Raw genomic sequence first — 4,988 nt, forward strand, 5'->3', positions numbered from 1 at the left:
TCAGGATAGGGTTATTCAGATCAATATTTATCAGTCCTTAATAATATTCTTCCTGGTTTCCACCCTTCTGGTCATTTGCCTTCTTATCATTAACTCCACCACAGGTTAAGAGGGAGCACAAAAAAAGGTGAAATACAATTCCATTCATTTTACTACTTATTAACAGCTCTTTTCAAAAGTCTAGTCTAAAATGATAGCTGAAGCAGTAGCTGAGGATTTTTATACATATCTCTTTATTGTGGGCATTTAAAAACCTTTCATGTACTGGGTTTTATTGGGATAAACATATTCTGTACTCCATACTACTTATGATAATAAAATGATAAAAGTAAACCTATTTCTAATCAAAATATAAACATACAGGCACCATGTTGGTAACAACATATTCACTAATGGTCAAAGCCCAATAGAATGGTGCCTTTAACAGCTGTGTATAATATTAGATTAAGATAAAGTAAGAAAGCTTTTTCTTTTATGGGGTGGTGATATAGAAAATTTATTAAGAAAATAGTATAAATGTAATCTCTTAGGTGCACAAGAACTATGAAATTATCAAATATGATATCCATGTATCAAAATAATATGTTCAGTTTGAAATGTGACAATATTCATCAAGTCCTTAGTTTTTAATTTCACATCAATGAATTAAAATTGCACTGCCTTTTGAGAAAATAAAAGGTTAAGCATTTTTTTTTTTTACAATACAAGATCATGCCCAGGTAATAATTTATTCAAACACTGACAGCTGTTCAAAAGATACTTGGGGGTGGTTTAGGAGTCTGTGGAATTTATAGATAACACTATGTTTATAGTTCTGTGGCAATGTCAAACACTTTAAGTTGACTTCTTCCTTATTCATATCGTGGTAGAACTGTGACTAGTTATGTCTCGCTGCATAAAAAAATTGTCCCAAAACTTAGTGACTCAAAACAAATATTTAGTATCTCTCAGTTTCTGTGGGTCAGGAATCCAGGCAAGACTTAGGTGGGTCCTCTGCCTCAGGGTCTCTCACAAGTCTGCAAATCAGATTGTGGGCAGGGGCTGAAGTTATCTCAAGTTTAGACTGGGGTGTGTTGGGGGACCTGCTGCCAAATTCACTCATGTTGGCAGAAATCAATTCTTTCTGAGTCCCTGGACTGAGGGCCTAAGTTCCCCCCTGGCAGCTGGCCAAAGGCCTCTCTCAGTTTCTTAACATATGGGTCTCTTCATGGAGTAGCTCAAAACATGGCATGAAATCAGAGCAAACAAATAGAGAGAGAGCAAAGAGACAACAAATAACAAGTGTTGGGGAGGATGTAGAGAAAAGGGAACTCTTGTGCACCATTAGTCGGAGTGTAAATTGGTGCTGCCACTATGGGAAATAGTGTGGAGATTCCTCAAAAATTTAAAAATAGAACTACCATATGATCCAATAATTCCATTCCTGGGTTTTTATCCGAAGAAAACCAAAACACTATTTAGAAAAGATATACGTACCCCTATATTCATCATAGCATGATTTACAACAACCAAGGTATGGAAGCAACCTACATGCCTATCAATGGATGAATGGATAAAGATGTGATATGTATATATACAATGGAATATTATTCAGCCATAAAAGAGTATGAAATATTGCCATTTGCAACAAGTAGGATGGACCTAGAGGGTATTATGCAATGTGAGATAAGTCAGACAGAGAAAGATATTGTATGATTTCACTTATATGTGGAATCTAAAAAACAAATGAACAAACACAACAAAATAGAAATAGAATTACAGATACAGAGAAGAAACAGGTGGTTGTCAGAGGGGAGGAGGGGAGGAGGAGGAGAAAAATAGGTGAGGGAGATTAAGAAGTACAAACTTCCAATTGCAAAATAAATGAGTCAAGGGTATGAAATGTACACTGTGGGGAACATAGTCAATAGTAATGTAATATCTTTGTATGGTGACACATTGTAACTCGACTTATCTTGGTGATCATATTGAAATGTATAGGAGCACTGTATCACTATATTCAGCAACAGAAACTAACATAGTGTTGTAGGTCAATTACACTTCAAAAACAAACAAACCCATAGAAAAAGAGATCAGATTTGTGGTTACCAGAGGTGTGGGGTGAGGGGAGAGGGAATTGGATGGAGACAGTCAAAAGGTACAAACTTTCGGTTACAAGATAAATAAGTAATAGGGATGTAATGTACAACTTGATGAATATAATTAACACTGCGGTGTGTTATATATGGAAGTTGTTAAGAGAGAAAATCCTAAGTGTTCTTATCACAAGAAAATATTTTTCTATATTTCTTTAATTTTGTATGATATAAGATGATGGATATTTATTTACTGTGATATTCATTTCATGATATATGTAAATCAATTTATTATGCTATATACCTTAAACTTATACACTGCTGCATGTCCATTATATCTCAATAAAACTAGAGGAAAAAATTATATGAATCATTGTAGGATTACATAAGTGAATCACAGACATCCAAGAGCACGTGGCTTGAGATATGACAACACGCCCATTGAAAGGTACAAGTATTGCTCATAACTGGACTTGTAGACATTCAAAGACCTCGACTACTCTAGATCAACACTGGGTGATACATCAGAAGGCCTTGTGGAGTTTCGGAAAAGCAAAGGTGCGTGGATTTCACTCCAGATCAACTGAGTCAGCTCTAAGAATGAAACTTGGACATCAATATTTTTAAACAGTGATCCTCAATGTGTCTTCAAGATTGCTAACCGGGGCTTCCCTGGTGGCGCAGTGGTTGGGAGTCCGCCTGCCAATGCAGGGGACACGGGTTCAAGCCCTGGGCCGGGAAGATCCCACATGCCGCGGAGCAGCTAAGCCCGTGCCCGCGCGCCACAACTACCGAAGCCCACGCGCCTAGAGCCCGTGCTCCGCAACAAGAGAAGCCACCGCAATGAGAAGCCCGTGCACCGCAATGAGGGCCCAATACAGCCAAAAATAAAAACAAATAAATAAATAAATTTATATTTTAAAAAAAAAAAGATTGCTAACCATTCCTAGATACATGTGCCCAAGTATTTATCTTTCTATCTGACCAATGCTTATCTGTCCAGTTTCTTCTGCCACACTATTTGTTACCCTCTTCTAGTTTATGCTCTACCAATCACTAATATACCCTGTCTATGATAATGGAGGGTAGTTTCTTGTCTCGTTGCAGAAAGAATTCAGAGATGAGACACGGAGGTCAAGAAAGTAAAGTGAGGATTTATTTGAGCAATAGTACACTCTCAAGGGGAGAGCAGGCAGTCTCATTTGAGTAGCTGCCTTGGGTTTCTTTGGCAAACCTGTTATGGGGGGCATAGAAATGAATGGGGTGGAAAATTCACTGGGGAGGGAGAGGTTTGTGGTTCGTATTCCCTGATTTTCATCCCAGCTCCATCTTCCCGAGGGGAGGAGGGATTTTTGTCCTTATTTAGCTTAGATCAGAAGTGTCACAGCATCGGTGCATTATGGGTGCTTCTTATCAGCAAGGCTAATTTTATTGAAATGAGAGCATAATGAGCAAAAAGTTACGTTCAGACCCCAGAGATTCCTGCCTTTTCCCACCTTTCTTTGTCTGCCTCCAGGACACATCACCCCAAAATATGTGGTTTCCTGTCAGTCTGGAGGTTCCTGCTTGTCTTTGTTTACAAGATGTATGGTTTCCTGACATTTGGCCCTTGCTCCCCCTTCTCTGCTCATATCTAGTTACCTGCCTGTTTTAACACCTATAATGCCATGAGCTCTAGCTTCAATAATAATGTAATCTATGAAGAAGTTTTGCAAACATGTTAACTGTAACACACAGTTCAGGAGGCAATCTCTGGAAGCCCATTTATACAAATTACTGCTATTTTGATCTTTGAATGATATGAATAATAATTGGTATTAGGTGTTTAGAAGCATAAACTTTGGAGTTAAACTTGGGCCTGAATACTCTATCACCCACTAGCAGTTGACCATAGGCAAGTTATTCATCCTCTCTGAGTCTTTGTTTCCTCTAGTAATAATTTGTATCTAAAATTGATCCTCATTATTCATAGATTCCATATTTGCAAATTCACCTACTCATTAAAATTTATTTGTAACCCCAAAGTAAAGACACGTGGTGCTTTTCTGGTCATTTGTAGACAAGTGAAGTGTGGCAAAAAATTTGACTCACCTGATGATGCATGTGTTCCCAGCTAAGCTTGAACAAAGCAGTGATCTACCTTTTCGTTTCAGCTCTCATCATGTAAGCAAGTGTTCTTTTCATGGTCTATTTAGTGACACATTTTTCACATTTCTGTGTTTTTTTTTTTTTTGGTGATTTTGCTATTGAAAATGGCCCTAAAATATAGTGCTGAAGTAATGTCTAGTGTTCTTAAGCACAAGAAGTCTTGAATATGTAATAATTAGGGAGAAAACACTATGTTAGATAAACTTCATTCAGACATGAGTTGTAATGCTGTTGGCCATGAGATCGAGGTTAATAAATCAACAATATGTATTAAATAAGAGGTCTTTTAACAGAAACACAGATAAAGCAAGGTTATGTGTTGATCAGTTGATGAAAATTTTGTGACCAGGAATCTAACCTTGTATTTTGCCTAGGAACAATAGGTCAGTACTCACTAATTCAGATTTTGCAGTGACTTTACAGAACATAAGTACCATGAATAATGAAAATCAAGTGTTTTTCTAAAGGTTATTGCCAGGATTAAAGGAAATAATATGTACAAAAGACTTAGCATGGTATTACATTGTCATATTAATACTGTGACTATTAATAGTGTGAATATTTTTACAGACCAAATTGTTTTCACACAGTGCAGAAATCTTTCAGGCCATTGGAAAGGGATATTCCTACTTCAATGCACTAAATGACTCCTTCTTGCTTCAGGCAATATAAGAATGTGGCTCAATAGCCCATACCTAGAAATAGCATTATACCAACCACCGACCTACTCAAAAAGAAATATTTCAAGTTCAGTGCAAACCGCTT

Source organism: Tursiops truncatus, chromosome X (genome assembly GCF_011762595.2).
Source record: "Tursiops truncatus isolate mTurTru1 chromosome X, mTurTru1.mat.Y, whole genome shotgun sequence".
NCBI lineage: Eukaryota > Metazoa > Chordata > Mammalia > Artiodactyla > Delphinidae > Tursiops > Tursiops truncatus.